At 39.3% G+C, this 21,099-nt stretch overlaps 1 protein-coding gene across 1 annotated transcript in view; it reads left to right on the top strand.

The window, feature by feature from the left end:
• Positions 1–21,099, top strand: part of ITGA9 (integrin subunit alpha 9) — a 487,954-nt gene that overhangs the window by 241,323 nt on the left and 225,532 nt on the right. The window lies entirely within an intron of this gene.

The following is a 21,099-nucleotide window of genomic DNA, read 5'->3' as shown; positions in this document are numbered from 1 at the left end:
GGGAAGGATACTTAAGGGACAGACGCCATGTTGTGAGAGTCTCTGCCTCGAGGCCCTCCTGGCTCGAGGTCCATGATAGTCGTTTAGTCTCGGGGCCTTGTTGGCCCGAGGCTGTACTTCTACCAAGTAGGCCCAGCCATCCTGACTGGGGCCTAGGATTTCAATTGATCCTGAGTTGTCCGTCTCACGAGAGGAAGCTACCTAATGGAGAAAACCAGGGGAGGACCTGCCCAGGATGGGACAGAGCGGAAGGCTGATGTCTTGGGATAGGCCTGGTGACTCTATTAAGGGATGATCTACAATCCATGTTACCCTACAGTTTCGCCGGGTCGGCTTAAAGGCTCTTAAACTGTATGGCTGGAAGTTCGGGTACCAAATCCTGTGGCAGAGGATTCCGGACTGTTCACTTTTTCTTACAACCAGTCTGTGGCAGAGACTGTTACTGATCATTGTTCGTGTATCATTCCGGCTGCTAGGCCAGGTGAAAGGGGCCTATTCGGGTGAGCAATACCCACTCGAGAGGAAGTGGTGAGTGACCTTTTTTGGGACTTAGAAGTTTTCCCCAGTGATCTGTACTATGCGCCTGAACCTTCCCCTGCTCCTCCATCCTTCTACTTTCTTGCAAGTTATGAGAAAAATAAAACCTAACAGCTAAAGGTTTTACAACTTGTGTGGACATTGGAGTTCTTTACAGACTTTCTTCCCCTAGACAACGAATGTTGAGGTAACGTGCAAGGCCCAAATCTAATCCAGCAGCTCCTACAGGGGTAGTGCTACATTATGTTTGCCATACCCCCATCCTCTCAGCTAGATCCCCGGAAATAATGAGTACCCAACATTTTGGGAGAAAACACATCTGTCGGGTGGTGGTCATCATTAAATGGGATTTGGGATAGTAAGCATTTCCTGGGATTTCTCCAGAAGGTGACCCCTATCAGTAGGAAAGCTAGGGTATGGTAAGTATATTTACTAACTTTTTTTTTTATTTATTTTTTTATATAGATATTTGGTACTGTATTTGGCATGGAAAAAACGCAGACCTTGCTTAGTAATGCAAAGTCTATTTTAACAGTCATAAGTTTCACAGTTCTGCCGTATAACTTGATTGTTCTGTATAAAACCTGGAACTGACTTGGACATTTGTATGTCAAGAGCCTGGCATCTGGTTGCCGTGTTTTTCAGAAACAGAGTATATTTAGCTTGGATCGGAGCACAATATGGCGCCTTCTACAGTAAAGTGTTTAAGACATGTTTCATGATTTATAAGTTGTTTAATAGGCTTGCAGCTTTAAGCCAATAAGCTATAACATTGATAAAAACACAATGCTGAACACAATTTTCTTTTTTTTATCAAAAGTCAACCTGTGTGGTGTTTCGCAAAGCAATCTCACTGAACCTGGCAAACTGATTCAAGCATGAATTTATCCCACTGCATTGGAAGTGCAGACACACTATATTTTAGATTTCCATTTTAATGCTGATTCTAAGTTACACACATACAAATCAGGATTTTGTTGGTTCCATGTGGTCTTCCTGTTTCTTTAAGTTTAGACATTTTGTACCATTTGAATGTACAAATGTTAATGCAATGCGTGTTTATGCATTGACCACCAATTGATGACTCTTACTAATGATTATGTTAAAAATTTTGGATGCGCTAGCTTGACCATGTGATCTATGTAAGGTATTATTAGTGCATTTCTATTTCTATTATTCATAATGACCTTGTTTCACAAAGCTGGATGGTTTACTGATGTCAAAGTGACCTTTTGATCACTATTAGTATATGTCACTATAGCATGGCTCAATCACTATTTAGCAAGTCTAATTTCTGTTTGCTTTAAAGCTCAGGTCTGGACTCTGCCCCTTCCCCCCAAGTTGCACCCCTCCTTCCTTGGTAGCCCCTTCACCAATTCAGATGTATTTTAAGTTTAATACCTTTTCCAGATGCCTTTAGTCCAGTGGTCTCAAAGTACTGGCCCGCAGGCCGGGTGGAAGTGAGGGGAGCAAAAAAAATGTTTTTATTTTTTTTGAGCTGGCGTCATCTGGTGGTGAGCCGTTGGTATTACAAGTTATTACCACCAGATGTGAGCTGGCGCCATCTGGTGGTGGCCGTTGGTATTACAAGTTAAGCATTACAAGTTAAACAGCAATTCTAATGTCATTTTACACTATTTTCACTGCCATATTCTTCCCTCTAATTAGAACCCCCAAACATTATATATTTTTTTTATCCTAACAACCTAGAGAATAAAATAGCGATCGTTGCAATACTTTCTGTTATGCCGTATTTGCGCAGCGGTCTTACAAGCGCACTTTTTTGGGAAAAAATTACACTTTTTTTAATTAAAAAATAAGACATCAGTAAAGTTATCCCCATTTTTTTAATATTATGAAAGATAATGTTACGCCGAGTAAATTCATACCAAACATGTCACGCTTAAAAATTGTGTCCGCTTGTGGAATGCCGACAAACTTTTTTACCCTTTAAAATCTTCATAGGCGACGTTTAAAAAAATCTACAGGTTGCATGTTTTAAGTTACAGAGGAGCTAGAATTATTGCTCTCACTCTACCAATCGCGGCGATACCTCACATGTGTGGTTTGAACACCGTTTACATATGCGGGCGCTGCTCACGTATGTGTTCACTTCTGCACGCAAGCTCATCGGGACGGGGTGCGTTTTCTGGCTCCTAACTTTTTTAGCTGGCTCCTAGATTCCAAGCAAATTTGTCAAACCCTGACTTACACCAGTGCTGGTGGTAATAATGCGCTCGCTGACACCAGTGCTGGGGGTTAATAATGTGTTCGCTGACACCAGTGCTGTTGTTTTTGAAGTTTGAAAGTTTGCATGCGGCCCCCCATGGCATATGAAAACTTGTCTTGTGGCCCTCAGGTAATTTGAGTTTGAGACCCCTGCTTTAGTCTAATCACGTGGCTCTTTAATTCTTCTCTATCACTGGGCTGTACTCAAAGATGCATAGAGTTGTGTTTTTGTTATGACCATTCTTCACATCATTATTCTGTGAGTGCAGGGTGCCATGGTGATGCCCCCTTTGGGTTAATGCATTCACAGGATGTCCTCAGTCTTCCAGGTTAAATTACTCTAGATATTATTTAACCTGTAAGGCTGGGAACATTTGCTTAGGGAATAAATGTTAAATAGTAGTTTCTCTAGCATCTCTACACTGAGTGTCTCTTAACTTGGGAACAGGTTTTATCCATGACCAAGATTAGATAAAGTACTGTACTTAAATTGTGAGTTAATTGGGTTCATTAGGCAGGGGTTACACTGATTAAATATAAAAACCAAGGTACAGCGCTAAGTGAACAATGTGAAACCAAAATGTTAAGTGAAAAAGATTAGTGTAAAACATAAAACTGTGACATAAGAATTCCAGTTTAGGAATAATAAAGTCCATATCCATATAATCCACATCATAATGAAATGAATGGAATAAAGTCCATATCGTGAGATGTAGTCTCCTTACCACAGACCCCATAGCGTGATACCGTTTTGAAAGGGGATTTAATAAAAAGTAAAGTAGCACTTACAATTAAGTTGAAAAATTGGCGCAGTAAGTATAATAAGGGAAAGCGGCGTCTCCTCTGAACTACTCCCATCTGCTAAACTCTGTGGTTGTGGATCTCCGTAAACAATGCGTGATGACGTTCCACTCAGCTAAGCCACACCTACGCGTTTCGTCATCAAAAGACGTCATCGGGGATAGGCTGCTTATCACGCTATGGGGTCTTCCCTTATTTTTCATTACATGGGAGTCTGAATTGATTACATACCTCTTGGAGCGAGCACATTCTGGATTTGTCTTTCATCACATATGCTTGGAGATTCGGGAAGACTATAAACATCCCTGTGCCTAAATAGACCGCTGTAACGACGGTCAATTATATGTGGTAAGGAGACTACATCTCACGATTTGGGTGTCCTTTCGGTGGAGGAATCATTTGTCTTTCATTTTGATGCAGATTACTATCTATGGACTTTATTCCATTCATTTCATAATGATGTGGATTATACTCTATGGACTTTATTATTCCTAAACTGGAATTCATATGTCACAGTTTTATGTTTTACACTAATCTTTTTCACTTAACATTTTGGTTTCACATTGTTCACTTAGCGCTGTACCTTGCTTTTTATATTGTTTGTTTACTTTGGGTATCTTAGGTTATTGGTACTGGCAGCTTATTTTCCACATTAATGTGTGGTTATTTTCACATTTTCGTTAGCGCAGTGTTTTTTCCTCTATTGGGAATTTTTTTTTTTACTTTGTCAGGGGTTACACTGAGATGCAAAGTCTGTAAGTACCCAGTTATCCCAAGAGCCCCTGAAGCTTGAATGTACATACACACAGATGGAAATTCTCATTGGCTTCTTGACTCCCACTAAGAAAAGTTATGGTTGGAGTTGGGTTGAAGAAAAAGGTATAGGTAGTGAGAGTTTATGCTTAAAATGGCTTATTTTCTCATTCTTTTTTATGCTGTCTGGTATTACATTTTGAGCGGTATAGTTTGTTATAGAGGGTGGACATCATCCCTTCAAAGTGCACATGCACATAAAGTAATCCTTGACAGGCCAAGGTGAATATAGATGTGTTGTCTGATAATTAAATGTCCCAGATGATATTTCAGAGCAGAAAACAAAAGGAAAGATTAGAATACCTTATCGGATAGCTACCCCCCTCCCCCCAACATAGTAAACCTGCATTGGTGCTGTCTGCTCGGAAAAATACATGCCCCCTCCTCCCTCCTACATATGTTCCTGTGACCTGAGCATTTTTTTTTCTGGACAAAGCTTAGACAAACACATCTGTATATGATCAGATTGTGCTTTCCGATCTGTGACTGTTCTTAGATCTTTCAGGACAGCTTTAGTCAAACTGTACAAAATTCTTGTTCAGAAAACAGTCAAATACTAGCCATTAGATAAAATTATGGTCACGTGTGTCTTTTGCCAGTTTGTCTGAACATATAGATAAAATAATTGACCAGAAAAAATGACTTACCTTTTAATAAGTACACACACTCGGGATTTCCGACGGGAAAAAGTGAATTGGGAATCCTGACGGGGAAAAGGACTGGTTCTCTTTTTTTTCAGCGGGTTTGGCAGTTTTCAGAAAAACTGCCAGGGAGCATACACAGGGCTGGGATTCCTGGCCAAAAGCTCTCATAGCAGTTTTTCCATCGGAAAACCTGGTCATGTGTATGAGGCATTAGAGTTTTTTTTTGGCAGTCCAGTACATGGCCAAATTGTTAACATTCTAAACACACAGGTATTGGATGTGTGTTAGAATGATCACCCAAAATTGAAAGATATACATGCATACATTAACATTATATATGACATTACATTAACTGTGATGACCAAAAAAAAAAAAACACAGAGAAGAAAACAAGTATAAGCAAAAGAAAAGGGGGACTGCAGGCCCTTGCTGTTTTTTTTGTCTCCTAATCGGTTTTAATGGTATCATGCGATGCCTACGCTATGTGAGCAGCAGCATTTCAGACACAATGAAATATGAACTGTGTTGGGAAAGCATGGGTCAGGATCTTTAGAAATAAGAGAACACTATGTAGAGTTTTTTGACATTTTGTCACTGCTCTGTGTCTGGGAAAAAACAGCTGGGGATGATTTTAGATTTTTTTCTCAAAAGTGAATATATGTAAACAACCTAGGGCTTTGATAGATTTCTGTCACTAGATCCTTTAGCTTCTAAGAACATTTTTAATTTGTACAATGACAAGCTCTGCAAGCAGCACTGTAAAGATAACTCTTTAACACCCCATGCACACAAGTGCTATTTAAAGTACATCTTAAGGTTTAAATATACATTTTCCTGGCCTGCCTCAGTACAAACAGCTGATGACTTCTTGTAGGTACTTACCTCCTTACCTTCCTTGCTGTCTGTAGCCTGCTGGTAAAATCTGGGGCTGGATTGTCCATGCATGGATAATAATGTTATGTTGACTTGAACGGGACAATGCTCCTGCTATTTCAAATATATTGGATATTTAAACATACACTTCAGCCAGCATGGCTATAGAAGCCTTGAGTTACACACAGGGATCACAGCTTGCTCAAAGATGACATTTTTCATTCAGGTTTTCCTGTAGCACCTAAGCCGATATTACCAGGTCACTCAAGGAACTCTAATGCCGCGTACACACGATAATTTTTCGGCATGAAAAAACCGAAGTTTTTCGGCATGTAGAAAAAACTTTGTTTTTCCAACTTCATCATTAAAACGATGTTGCCCACACACGATCGTTTTTAAAAAATGCTCTAGCAAAGCGCCGTGACGTAAAACACGTACAACGGCACTATAAAGGGGAAGTTTCATGCGGATGACGCCACCCTTGGGGCTGCTTCAGCTGATTTCCTGTTTAGTAAAAGACGATTCAGGCCTTTCTGTCTGTTGCAGCGTGATGAATGTGCTTACTCCATATGAACGGTAGTTTTACTAGAACAAGCGCTCCCATCTCATAACTTGCTTCTGAGCATGCGCAGGTTTTTAACGTCGTTTTAGCCCACACACGATCATTTTTTACAACCCGAAAAACGACATAGTTTAAAACGTTGTTAAAAAATGCAGCATGTTGGGAAAAAAAAATGTGAAGCCCACACACGATCAAATTAAATGACATTTTTTTAAAACTTTGTTTTTTTTATGCCGAAAAATGATCATGTGTATGCGGCATGAGACAACCTTATTGTGATGTAGGAAGGATGTTCCATGCTTTTAGTTTTCTTGCTGTTTCTTCCATAAAGAATGATGTAACAGAATAATCAGTACTTGTTTCTCACGGTTTCAAATTAAATTCAACCCATCCTTAAAAGGTTGAATCTGGTTGTTGATACCAAGGGAAGATAGATGAATATTTTTTTTTTTTCAATCAGCAGCTTGAACAAAAAAAACTGACCCAATTTCCCCATCCACTCATTCGAGGTGCAGGGGAGAATCCCCACCCACTGTGTCTTTGTATTCTGACAACGGGGAGACTTCCCTGTCCTCAGAATACACTGAGACCGGTTAACTCTTGATGTGTGCTGCTCAGGCTCGATGAACGGGGGATAAACAAACAGGTGCCTTTGCATCTGCAACTGGGAGTGCCGTAAGGGGATGGAGGCCACGTCCTGGCTCATGTAATGACTCAAAGGGAAGAGGGGGTATTCTCTGATGCCACACATGCGAGAGATCCTAGAAAGGTGAATAGAGTGGCAACCTCAGCCTGGCCTCTGATCAGGCCACGCCCCCAACCTGTTTTGCTCTGCTCCCAGAGCTTAGTCATGGGGGTGGAGATCACATGCGTGTGGGGAGTATATAAGCATCATCTGTCATCACTCAATTGATGTAAAGGGGTAGCAGGTGTATATACTGTAGTTACTCATGACTGTTGTAGGTTTAAAAAACATAGTTTTATGAACATGATGAAAGCATATATTGTGGCCCCTATACAATGAAAATTATGATTGTAAAAAGAAGCACTTGAATATTTATGCTCCCAGTTGAATTTATTAAAAGAACAAAAACTTTATTAATAAATTGATTAAAAAAAGAAGGAAGTTTATAGTGGTATATGTGGTTGAGAGTTCAATCACAAAAAGTTTTTTATCTATCTTATGTTACAAGAGATGTGTCTTCCCTAGAGAATCCAAAAGACACTCAAGGTTACTATTGTTGTAGTTGTTCAACATGTAATCTAGACATGTAGACAAATCTTACGAGACACTTCAACTTATTCCACCAGCGGAATATACACTATTATGAATAATTTGTTTTCTTGTCAGCACCATGGATACCAACACACTGATATACCAACTAGCTCCTGCCATATTTATATTTTCATACACTCATATACATATCTAATGACTACTACAACAGTAACATTAATCTATTCCCGAGTAACCTTGAGTGTCTTTTTGATTTTCGAGGGAAGACACATCTCTTGTAACAAGATAGATAAAAACTTTTTGTGATTGAACTCTCAACCACATATACCACTACAAAATTCCTTTTTTTTTTTAATTAATTTATTAATAAAGTTTTTGTCCTTTTAATAAATTCAACTGGGAGCATAAATATTCAAGTGCTTCTTTTTACACCTATAATTTTCATTGTATAGGAGCCACCATATTTGCTTTCAGCATGTTCATTGATCTATGATTTTTTAAACGTACAACAATCATGACTAACTATATACACCTGCTACCCCTCTACATCAATTGAGTGATTACCGATGATGCGTATATACTCCCCACATACATGTAATCTCTATCCCCATGACTAAGCTCCAGGGGGAATCCCGAAATGCTTTGTGGGCGTGGCCTGGTTTGAGTCCATACTTAGGTTGCCACTCTATTCACCTTCCTAGGATTTTTCGGTGGGGCATCAGGGAATACCCCCTCTTCCCTTGGACTCAGAATACACTGATCAGTGCTGCAATCCATAACCTGCAGCACTGGTTGAGTGGAAATTTTCCAACAGGGTGGTTGAACAGAAGTTGATCGGTAGATCAACCTCTGTTCAACCACAGTGGCTTTACATGGACTCAAATGCGGCTGGTCCCTGCTGAACTGGCTGAATTTTGATCCATGTTTGGCCCGTTTTTATAATCCCACATGTAAAAAGATCTTTGGAATCTAGCTGGAATCTACATTGAACGCAAATTAAGGTTTATTTGAGCAATGTTCGGTCTTTGGCAGTTGCAGTGGTTTCTAGCATCAGCAGTTCAGTCATTTATTTCACTTAATCCTTGGATCTGCACTTTTAACAGAATATTTTCACATACAGTATCTACATTGCTAATTTGTATAAGAGCAGACTGCATTACAAAAGGGACCACTTCTGTAGTTTTAAAACCTTTTCTATATTTTTTACAATTTTGTTTTAACTCAAGTAAACATTAAGAGAGAACTGTACAACAGGTAATGTTAGACCCTTGGCTTAAAATGAACCTGTGTTTTGTCCATGTGGTGCAAAGTAACAAGTTTCCTTAACTGTTGTTCTCCCAAACTGTTGATACTCAACTTCCATTTGTTTCCCTGATGCCCTGTTATATTGCCAATGGTGAAAAGAAATATCCAGCACGTGACTCGCACCCCTACCTCCAATGGGATGACCATGATGCTTGATGATTGTCTGCTCAAGCAACCAGAACTGACATCAGGGAAGGGAGACAGTGGGGTTGATGGTCAAAGAACAAACACCACTGCAGGTGAAACATGTAATATATTCCGCATTCAGAATCACAGGGTGCCGATTCAGTCCATGACCTGGGCATAGCAGAAAATATCAAGTGAGGATTGAACGTACTCCAAACTTCAGAAAAAAAATGCTTTATTGTATAAAATCAACAAAAAAGGACATCACAGACCCACCATACAAAGAGACAGCAGCATGGTTAATAAGTTTCACGAAGAATACACATAATCATAACCCAAGACAGTGGGGTTGATTTACTAAAATTTGGAGCATGTGAAATCTGGTGCAGCTGTGCATGGTAGCCAATCAGCTTCGGACTTCAGCTTGTTCAATTAAGCTTTAACAATAAAACCTGGAAGCTGATTGGATTCTGTGCAGAGCTGCACCAGATTTTGCACTCTACAGCTTTAGTAAATAACCTCAATGTATACTCTAAAGTGTGCCTTGCAGTTTACAGTATATACTCTTACTTGTAGGAATATCTGCTGTATGTAGGAATATCTATGTTGGCGCTCTGTTGGTTATGGTAATTTTTTTTGTCCAATACACCCCTGTCCTTATATATGTGGTCAACAAACTAATTCTAAGTAATTCTAAAACATTTAAATCTCAGTGAGGCTTAGTGAGGGAAGTATGTGATTCACCCAAACTGACTAAGTAGAATGTTGAGTTTATGAGCTACTATTGTATATGTGAATGTGCATAGTGTAGTTCAAGTCAAAGCTCACACCAAGTAAATGAATACATTATTAAACTGTCTGGAAGTCTGTCTTGTGTTTCTGTATTTTTTTTTTTTTTATGTTTTCAAGAAATCAGTAGCTAGAAGCAAGGGATTTCATCATAAACATTTATATATTCTATACCCTGATGGTGGTGTTGTATTATATAACAATGGCTTTGAATAGATCCATGCAAATCCAATGCTTGCTTTTCAAACAAAGAGGTGAATGAATTTGATTACTGCCAGTACATACACAAAATATTCTCCATGCATTGGTACTTGATGTTGGACTCCGGATGCAGCTTATTTCTTATCTTTTGATTTAATGTATTTCTGTACCCACACAATGTGGCCTTATTATTATTATTATTATTATTATTATTATTATTTTACAGGATTTATATAGCGCCAACAGTTTACGCAGCGCTTTACAATATAAAAGAGAGACAATACAGTTATAATACAATAAAATACAAGAGGATTAAGAGGGCCCTGATCAGAAGAGCTTACAATCTATTATTATTATTATTATTTCTTTTCTCTAATAAGAATATGAAATCACTTGTAATCTCCCCCTGAAAGTATCGCTGCCACTGTACTTCCAGCCCCACAAACAACCCCAGAAGCCTGGTCGCATCTCCACCCATCTGTATGCTATTTATCATTCAGACTGTAATGACCCTGCAGTGTTAATAAAAGAAAACTAGCAGTGAGAACGCTTGTCTGGGTTTTCTGAATGAGGAAGACCACAGACAGGACAACAGTGCTTCGGGTCTGCTGCAAGACCAACAGTACAACAGCAGATGTACTTTTAGAGTGAGCTTACAAGTGATTTGATGCATAATAAAGGAAAGAAAACAAATAAGTGCACACTGAATTGGTAAATGAAGAAAAGAGCCTCATGCACACTGGACATTTTTCTATCTTTCCTAGATATCTTTCCTCCTGGCAGGGATTTTGGCAGAAAAAGCACCTGACTCTTTTAAAAGTGTGTAACACATTTAGGTGTGTTTAGGTGTGCCAGGTGTATGGGCATTAATTAATTTCATTGGCCAGAATAATAATTTATTCTGGCCATTGAAATAAATTAAAACTCAAACGCTAAACGTGCCTAGCTTTAACACGTGTTTAGAAGCGTCAAATGTTTTTTCTGCCAAACTGCTGCTCTTGGATCGACAGTGGGTTTTTGCTGCCTCTTAACATCTTTGCCTCTAAACTCCTCTAAAAGCTTATGTGTGCATGGTTGATTTACTAAAACAGGAGAGTACAAAATCGGGTGCAGCTATACATGGCAGCCAATCAGCTTCTAACTTTAGCTTGTTCAATTAAAGCATAACTCCAGAAAAAAACATTCCCTACTGGTTGATCTATGTACAGCGCAAGGATTATAACAAACTTTGTTGCAGATTCCTACCTTTTGTTACTCTTAAGCAATTTTTTTTTCTATTTTTTTATGTTAATTTATTTTTCCATATAAAACGACATTACATTGGGCGAGTTTCTCCTTTCGTCTCGACCTCACATAGGAAAACAAACAATGCAATACATAATATGTGCCTTAATCCCTGAACCCTACCCCCTAACCTCCCAGTCCTAAAACATCCCCATCTTCTTTTCTCACAAGGAGTCTATATTAAACTTTTCCCCTCTTCTCCCTCCTTAATTCTAGTTTATTATTTCCAGTTCTTAATATATTATGCTCCCATCACTTCTGCAAATCTTATTGAGTGCTTGTAGTCTACCCATTCCTTCCATTTCTTCTCACATTCCTCCATTCCCTCCTCATTACTAAACCTTAAGTATTCTAAATTTTGGATTTCATTTATTTTATTGTACCAGTTCTTCAGAGTGTGGGTATTAGGCTCTTAGCAGCGTTTAAGAGCTTGTGGGAGCAGAGTTCTCACATATTGCTTAGTTGGCATTCTGATCCCATGGAGTAAGCACCCCCATGGGTCATCTAGGTAGGACTTCGATATTTGTTATCTCTCATTAGTTGCCTAATCTCCCCCCAATATTTTTTTATTTTGGGGCATGTCCACCATATGTGAGCCATAGTCCCAATTTCTTTGCACCCCCTCCAGCATAACTGTGATGTTTCCCTTTGGCATTTATGTGAGGATTTATATACCAATGGGCCAGGCACTTATAGTTCAAATCTATCATATTACTGTTTACCAACGTGGAGTGCGCCCTAGTTGCCTAATCTCAAAGTCGTTCACCTGTGTTCCCAATTCCTTTTCCCATTTCCTGATGTATGACGGTATCTCCAGCCTTTTTGTATCATTCAATATTTTATAAATCTTAGAGGTCACCCCATTCCTTCCCTTGTCCACACAGTTTCTCTAAGGGCCGTAAGTTCTCTGCCGATCTAATAGGCTGGGGTAATGCCTCAAAGAAATGTTTTAGCTGGGTATACCGCCACTCATCAATCACCATCAGTTCCCTTTTATTTTTTAATTCCTGAAAAGTGCACATTTTATCTTTCATCATTACATCTTTCAGTTGTGCATTCTCTTGTGTGATCCATTTTCTGAACATTTTCTCTATACCCGGCATGAAGTATTTTGTGTCTTTTAGTGGTGTTAAAGGTGAATTGTATCCCCATTTTTCCCTTTTGTGTATATTATCCCATATTTTTAGTGCATTCCAAGTGATACTGTGCGTGCCAATTATCTTCCCCATTGTGACTTTACAGATGTTATGTTCCATTTACCCATCTCTTTTCCCGATTATTTTTTGCCCATTCTATTATTCGTGAAACGATTATCGCGTTATACAAATTTTTAAAATCCAGTGCCCCTAATCCCCCTTGTGCCTTTTCCCTTGTCAACAGTGTCAGACTAATACGTGTTTTTTCCCTCGCCAAATACATTTTAGGAACATCGTTTGTAAAGTTTTAAAGTATACCTGTGGTAGTGGAATTGGGATCATTTGCATTTTGTACAATATTTTGGGTAGGATTATCATTTTGAAAATATTTATTCTTCCAACCCAAGATAACTGTCATTCAATAATGGAAGAACATTTGCTTTATAATAATGTCTCAGTGGTTGTTGTTATCTTTACTCCTAAGTACTTTAGTTCTTTTTTCCCCAAACAAATGGAAAATCTTTTTGATAGGTGTACCTATCTGTTTTTGGTACATTAATACGTAAAGTTTCAGACTTGGCCAGATTCATTTTGAAGTTAGCTATCTCTCCGTACTCTTTTAGGGATTTCATTAAGTTTGGGAGGGTTATTCTGGGGCTAGTTATAAAAAATAAAATGTCGTCCGCATAGGCCGCTAATTTATGGACTTCCTCTACTTCCCCTACTTTTATCCCCTTGATGCCCATGTTCTGCCTTACCCCCTTTAACAGGGGTTCCAGAGCCAACACGAACATCAAGGGTTACAGGGGGCACCCCTGTCTGGTGCCATTATACATATCAAACGAATCCGAGACGGTCCCATTTACCTTTACCCTCACTGTAAGTCAGTTGTATAGTGCTTTTATCCGAATAGTCATTCTAGGTCCTAATCCTATTGCCTCCGATGTACTCTGCATGAAGCTCCAGTCTACCCTGTCAAATGCCTTTTCAGTGTCAATTGACAGGAGTAGACCTGGGGCCCCTGTTTCTTACATTTTCTGTACTGCCAGGAGCGTTCTGATTCCATTATCCCTCCCCTCCCTTCCTGGAATAAAACCTACTTGATCTGTGTGTACTAGGTCATTCATTATTGTTTTCATCCTCTCTGCTAGTACTTTTGCAAATAACTTGGTATTGGTATTTAAGAGTGAGATAGGTCTCTAGCTGGAGCATAGTGTGCTACAGTATCTTTCCCTTATTTCGGAATAATAGTAATAGTGGCCTCTAGTGCCTCCTTCCGCATCTCCCATTTCACGACAATCCCGTTCATATAGGAGCACAGTTTAGGAATTAAGATGTAATTTTTTTTTTTGTAATAAAGTGTCGTCAGGCCATCGGGTCCAGGACTTTTCCCACCTGGTCATTCTTTTATAGGGGCCTCTAAGTAGCTAAGTTTGTCTTCTGGGATTTTATTTAGATCTATATCCTTTAGAAATGCTTTTGATTTCTCAAATTTTTGTTTTACTTCTTTTTTTTGTGTCGTTCTTATTGATTGAATAGAGCCTCCCATAGTATTCTTGAAAGGTTTTAGCTATTTCTACTGTTTTGTGTACTAATTCCTCAGTACTCGTTTGTATCGATTCAATATAATTAGCTGTTTTCTTATTTTTTTGGAGTCTCGCTAGATATTTCCCAGGCTTATTGCCCCATTGATACCTCTCTTTCTTTATTTGATTATAGACCGTTCGGATTTCCTGCTCTATTATTTCTCTCATCGCCTCCCTTTTAATGCTAAGTTTTAATAGAGGTTGCTTTTCTCTCATTTTCTTATGTTGCTTTTCCAACTCATACATTTCTTTAGTTAAAGCTATTTTTTTTCTCCTTAGTTATTTTTTTTTCTTTTCTGATCCTGCCATAATCATTATACCCCTGATATATGCCGTATGGGTTTCCCAGACTGTGGCTTCAGATATTTCCTCTGTGCTATTGACCCTAAAAAACTGCATTAATTCATCTTTTATTCTCTCTTCTATTACTTTATCCTGTAGGAGTTCTTCATTTAGTATCCAGGTACTCCTAGTTTGTGCCTCTCCTATGTTCAGTTGGAGTATCGCCGACGTGTGATCCAAGAAGGTCGATATTCAAATTTTTGTACTTACCGCTGCTTCCAGCAACCTATGCTCTATCAGACTAAAATCTATTCTGGAGTACGTCCCATGTACAGGGGAGTGGAATGTTTAATCCCGTACTTAACTATGTTGTGTTCTCCACTCATCAACTCCTTTTCTTTTTCCATTTATTTCTCAGGGCTGTTCCAGTCTCCTGTACTTGTGACATACTATCCATCCTCGGCTCCAGACAAAAATTAAAGTCCCCTGCCATAATGGCCACCCCTTTCTTAAATTCCATAAACTCTGTTATGATCCCCATTAAATATCTAATAGAATTTTTATTAGGGCCATATATGTTTGCCAGGGAGAACTCAGCTCCATGTAGTTTTCCTCTCAAGAAAAGGTAGCGCCCGTGATTGTCCAGCCTTTCTTCTGTGTCCTCAATCCTTTTCAACATGTGATTCATGTAAAGTTGCTATTTACCCTTTTATAGATGTTCCCAACCTCGTTTCCAACCTTGCAAGCATTTCCGCCATTTCTCCCTTTGTTAAAATTGCTTTTTTTGTCTTTTGTCTTTATTCCAGGGCTTTCTTTACCTCCCTCATGTGTCATGTATTTCTTAATAGATCCCGGACTAGCGCTCATTCTAGGTAGTCTTGCTCCTGCCCCCCTCCCGGACATTTTCTTTTGTTCCTCATTTATCCTCTCCTACTGGTCTGCAGACTAGTTTGACAGGTATAATTTGCCACAGCGAGAGAGTTCTTCCTACATCCACCTTTGTCCAACTTTACCCCCTGGCTTTTTTTTGGGGGGGTGTACCTGGGTGTGTGCCTCTGTTCTGAGTAGGTCTAATGGGAGTAGTTTCATAATTAACTGTCATGTGTGGAGCTACAAGGCCCTAATGAAGAAATGAGCAGGGCATGCATCCCTTTAGATGGTTTCCTATTGAAAGTATCTCTCAAAAAATTACATTTTTGTTGCAAGGGATGCTTGAAATCTGAGGCCTCGTACACACGACAGAGAAACTCGACGGGCGAAACACATCGAGTTCCTCGTCGAGTTCCTTGTCAAGTTCCTTGTTAGGCTTGTCGAGGAACTCGACAAGCTTGCTTTGCGTACACACAGTCAAGCCAAAATCTCCTCGTTCTCAAACGCGGTGACATACAACACATACAACGGCAAGGGAAGTTCGATTCCAATGGCTAAACTCTTGGGGCTGCTTTTGCTAATTTCACGTGTTTGCGTGTTAAATAAAAGTTTGGTAAGAGACGATTTGCACTTTTCAGTCTGTTACAGCTTTAAAAATGTGTTATCTCCATTACAAATGCTACTTTTACTCCCGTCTCATACGTTAATCTGAGCAAGCGCGGGTTTCTTAGCATACAGATGTCCGAGTTTCTCGTTGAAAACCAGCCCGTCAAAAGGATCTCGATGAGCCAAATCAGACTCCCGTCGAGGAAATAGAGAACTTGCTCGATGAGGTTCTCGACAGTTTCCTTGACGAAAATGTACACACGACCGATTTCTTCGGCAAAAAAATATCTCCCAGCAAGTTTCTTGCTGGTTTTTGCCGAGAAACTCGGTCGTGTGTACGAGGCCTCAGTTGTATCTTAGGCAGACTTCTGGGAAAATTGGTGAGCCAATCACATAAGCAGGAAATTATGCTTCTGGGGAGTGGTCAGTGCACACTCTGTGTACAGAACTACTCCAGGTAGCCATATTGCAATGTATTCTCAGAAAATTACATTGGCTGCAGATTGAAAAGCAAAGGAAATTTTTATTAAGATTCAATTACAAAATTATTAGTGTTGCAATCATATGTGCTAAATAATTTTTTCTTTATTTGCTTTTTTTTTTCCCATGAAAGTGGAGTTACACTTTAAGCTTTGACAAAAAAAAAGCTGATTAGTTTCTATGCAGAGCTGCACTAGATTTTGCATGCTACAATTTTAGTAAATCAACCCCATAGGCTAACGTGCAGGAGCATTTAGAGGCAGGAAAAGATGCCCATAGGAGCGGCTGACAAAATGTCTAGTGAGGCCTGAATCAAATTATATAAAAAAACTTTGTGCCCTGGGTTAAATCTAATGCCGCGTACACACGACCGTTTTTCATGATGTGAATTTTTTTATTTATTTTTTAATATCATTAAAAACGATCGTGTGTGGGCTCCAGAGCATTTTTCATGACGTGAAAAATGGGCATTAAAAATGTAGAACATGCTCTATTTTTTCGTGTCATTTTTCACGTTGTTGTTTTTCACGTCTCTCACCAAACTTTTACTAACACGAAATCAGCAAAAGCAGCCCCAAGGGTGGCGCCATCCGAATGGAACTTCCCCTTTATAGTGCCGTTGTACGTCACCGCGCTTTGCTAAAGCATTTTTTTTTCACGATCGTGTGTTTGCCTACACACGATCGTGAAAAAAAAATGCTTTAGCAAAGCGCGGTGACGTACAACGGCACTATAAAGGGGAAGTTCCATTAAAAATGGCCATGTGTACACGACATAATGGCTATAAATTGCTGCATTTGCACATTGTGATTGCTGTATGCTTTGACATGAAATATTCAGGGCTTTTACACAGACCCTTTTCATTCAGGTACTTTAACAGGCTCTCTATTGATTAGAGCTGACAAGAAGATGCACATACCCATAACAATCAATTAAAATCAGATTTCATTGTTCTGTCTCGTAAGCTGCTGTAATATTAATTCATGAAAGAGCATGAACCCTTGGAGCATCTCAGTAAAACAATGTTCACTTCAATTCAAATTTAGAAATGTGGACGATCAGGACAAACATTTAGGATGTAGTTGTCAGATTTACTGCCCTTTTGTGTAAACCCAAACAGTCGCATTTGTCAGATAATCACTTTAATTTTTAATGTATATGGATTACACATGTTTTTGACTAATGCTGGCCACAGACATGCAGATGTCCCAAAAAGAAGCAATCTTTTTAAGCACATCTTAGATATGTTAGTAATTAAATGGATGAGTTTGACTACAATGATAAGTTAATAAAAAAAATATATAAATTAATGTAAGATATGTTAAAACTGAATATTTTTTCAGTGAACAGGTTTATAAATGATATATTAGCTTTTCTTTGCAAATAAACACAGGCGCTTTTTGGGCGCTTTTAACCCCTTTTTCAACCGCTAGTGGGGGTTAAAAGCGCCCTGCTAGCGGCCAAAAAGCACCGCAAAAATTACGGTAAAGCGCCGCCAAAAATAGCGGTGCTTTAACGCTGACTCCCAGGCGCTTTCAGTGTGAAAGCACTCTTAACTTCCTGAGGACATCTCCAGCACCTTGCCTCAGTACTCTTCTCAAAATCCCTTAGCCCTAATGCAAGCAGTGAGAGAACTTTTTCAAATATCAAAATGCCTTTAGGGGAAGTCAGTGTGGAGGAATGGGTGTTCCTAGGCAGACTGCAGTGGCGCTGAGTCTCCATGATTGAAAGAACCGAAATTCAATTAATAAAAAGAGCTAGGCCAGGAAATGTAAAGCTTGGAAGGTGAGGACTAGATCCCTGGCACCCAATATACAGCCCACACGCATAGTGCCCTATGCCCTATGAGTGTTCAGCTGCCAGTGTACAGACTTGCTGATTTTGTCTACATGCTGCCTGTCAAAGCTTCCTGCTTCCATCTGTAGGCACAGTCGACCTGCTGCACAGAAATGGTCACATTAGTAGAAGGTGATCATAGGGGCCTGCAGTGCCTGTAAATTCCAACCTACTGACTGAAAACAAGCTGGAGAATGGGAAGTGCTGGAAAAGTAAAAAAAAGTGATATGTTGTAAATGCAAATTTGCACTCTATATGAAATCTCCCTTCAGGACTGATTCACGCCAGCTGCATTGGACAGCATTGTCCAAAGAAGTCCTAAACCAAGAATAAGGCAGTTTGCCTTCTGCCCCGTCCTGTGTTTTCAGTTGACACCAATGCATTGAGTTGACGTGCTCTGAAAAAATGTAGGTTATTTTTGCACAGCTTGTATCGTCATTCTGTAATACATCATAATGCGCTGCAATGCATAAGCATTATATACAAGTTACAAGAAAAGACAGCACTGCAATTTGTCTTAAGAATACATCTGAATGCACAGCGACTCCTACTGACTGACAAGCTACTTTGACCCCACCGAAATGAGGCATTATTAACAATAATAATAATATTTTTACATGGAATTTCAAAAATACTGTAACTTGGTTTGACCTTACAAAGATTACAGATGTACTTGGGATCAACATTTCAATCATTTGAAGTGTTTTTTTCATCACTTTACCTGAAATGTTGGCCTTTGATGCCTTTTCTTCCTAAGTGAATGAAATCAAAGGAGGTGTAAAGAAGCGCCCAATGTACAATAAATGTAAATAAAAATGCTTTATTGAGAGTGCAGATGATAGAAATAAAGCCAATGTGTTTCAGGGGAAAGAGGACTCCCCCTTCCTCTGGGCTGTTGTTAAATGTTATTGGAAAAGATCCTGATGGTTTTTCTGAAATATGAACATTGGATCTGTGATTGTTCGAGGCCAGCTAAAGCTTGAGGGGCAGCATATTTATTTATTTCTATCATCTGCACTCCCAATAAAGCATTTTTATTAACATTTCTTGTACATTGGGCGCTCCTTTACACTCACCTCCTTTGATCACTACAGGAGCGGCCACTAGGCCCCATCCCGTAGTAGCAGCCCAGGCGGATAACAGGGCTCGCCATCTCTTCAAAACCAGCTGGGCACCAATTCTTGGAAGGAAACCTTTGCTATCTGCCCTTTTTATCTCTCATTCACAAACAGTGACCGATCAAGTCAGTCCAGCACGATCACTACCATTTAAAAATAAGTGAATAAAATGGAAAAAACTCTTTCATTGCTATGTTTTTTTTCTTTGATAATACTTAACTCCCTGTGACAGCAAGTCCACACTCCTTTTAGTGCTGTAGTCTCAATCAAAGTTTTCAACATTTGGGAGTGTTAAATGCCTGCATCCTCACTGTGGTTCATCTCGCTGATCCTGTGTCATCCTGATCCTAAGAACGAAGTTCTCTAGTGATGTATGGTTTGGAGGAAGCGGTGGGGGATGCATGCATTCAAAAATTCTAGAGGTGTTGAATGTTAAAGATTTTGCTGTAGGCTACAGGGCTGGAAGACAGACTTGCCACCTGCAGGAGAGGTACTGTAAGTATTTGCAGTATTGTATTGCAGGGATACATCCAACTATCATCCGATCCGACAGATGGATTGGGAATGGATCAGGCTGTTTTTAGCAAAAAGGATCGGATTGGATGTCAGTGGGTGTAAACAGACACATTTCCGTTTACAGCCACTGCTCCATAGAGGGCAATGGATGGTCGTAACGGGTTCGCCTAAAAAGCTGACAGCCAACCTGATCGATCTGCCCATGTGAAAGGGGCCCTAGGCTGAGGTGACATCTCCGCAGTTGTTGCTCAGGTCTCTGTAACTGCAGTAAAGTATACATAAAATCTAGAAGCAGGATCTACAGAGTAGATATATAATTTACCAGTGATAATATGGTGATGGGAACTGTTAAAATGTAGAAACGACATCACTTATTACTGCAATGTAAACTGTTTAATTATAACATATGTTTTTCTCGAAAATATGGTCTTTTCCCTGGAATTTTTTTTCTGTGACATAAACTTTCTCAGGCTTTAGCACTAGAACTCTTCGCACTGCATCTTTTTCAGTGTAAAATATTTTTAAAACCCAGACACTAGTAATAATCATGATTCCTGATACACTGCAGGCTTTAAACCAATACATAGGAGGAATTTCGGCAGACAGCACCACCTGTTAGCTGTCTCTCTAGGATTCTCTGCCCCAAACATGGCTCCTCAGGAAGTCTGCAGAATCTCACTCTTAGAATTGTCTCAGAAGTGTTTTTCTCCGCATAACAAAGCATGATCTAATTATTCATTTCAAGGTTAAATAAGGTTTTGTTTACAAGACTTAAAAATAATACCAGAAGGATTTAAACGTATTTTTACAGAATAATACCTTTTTAAATCCAAAGTTAAATCTAATTATATTTTGCATTTACTGGTTCCTCCTTCACTCCATTCACAACATGGGAATGAAACTTTTCATTACATACTTTTTTTTTACACCCAGTAAGCTAATCACTGGGACTCTATGAGGTTGATTTGCCAATATCTGGGGCAGCTGTGCATGGTAGCCAATCAGTTTCATAACTTCAGTTTGTTCATTTAACATAAAAAAAAGAAACTGGAAGTTGATTGGTTGCTATGCAGAGCTGCACCAGATTTTGCACTTTCCAGTTTTAGTATATTGACCCCTATCCACTTATATACAATCAAATCAGATAATGGCTTGTGGGATGGACTGGCAGTGTGCTTTACAGCTCTTCCTTAAAACATCACAGCACTCTCCCTCAGTACTCCCCTGAAGAACCATCAGCCCTGATGAAAGCAGGGGTCTAGATGCGTATA

Source organism: Rana temporaria, chromosome 5 (assembly GCF_905171775.1).
Source record: "Rana temporaria chromosome 5, aRanTem1.1, whole genome shotgun sequence".
Classification (NCBI taxonomy): domain Eukaryota; kingdom Metazoa; phylum Chordata; class Amphibia; order Anura; family Ranidae; genus Rana; species Rana temporaria.
Note: the sequence above shows the minus strand (reverse complement) of the source record. Positions and strands in the feature narration are given on the sequence as shown.